This window comes from Arachis duranensis, chromosome 7 (assembly GCF_000817695.3).
Source record: "Arachis duranensis cultivar V14167 chromosome 7, aradu.V14167.gnm2.J7QH, whole genome shotgun sequence".
NCBI lineage: Eukaryota > Viridiplantae > Streptophyta > Magnoliopsida > Fabales > Fabaceae > Arachis > Arachis duranensis.
This window is the reverse complement of record NC_029778.3, coordinates 21,261,809-21,262,363: the sequence shown is the minus strand read 5'-3', so window position 1 is coordinate 21,262,363 and position 555 is coordinate 21,261,809.

Sequence of the window (555 nt, the reverse complement as noted above, 5' to 3'; positions counted from 1 at the left end):
ACTTAGTTAACCTCTAACCATGGAGGAAAGTCAAGTGGATGAATCAATTTGATTCCTCAAGTCCTAATCAACTCCTAAAGGAAAGACTAGCTTTAGAGGCATTCAAATCAATTTGCAACTTCTAATTATCAATCAACAAAAGGATTAGATAACTCAAGAGTCACTAATTACTCAACCAAAGCCAAGAGGAACAAAAGCTACACTAAAATCCTACCAAGCATTTCATCAAACACTTGGAAGGCACAAAAGAAAAGCATAGTAATTTGACAACAAGAATGAAATCTAACAACAATTATTGAAAGGAATTAACAACAACAATCAAAAGAAACACATTTATTATGAATTACCTTGATTGAATTGAAAGAGAGTAGAAGAAACAAAAGTAGATCTACAACACAACACAAGAAAAACATAAAGGAAATTACAACAAAAGAATGGAAGGAGAATGAATGTAACAACAAGGAATTGAGAAGATAGAAGTAGAAGAAGATGAATCTAAATCTAGATCTAAGAACTAAACCTAATCCTAATCCTAATCCTAGAGAGAAGTGAGAG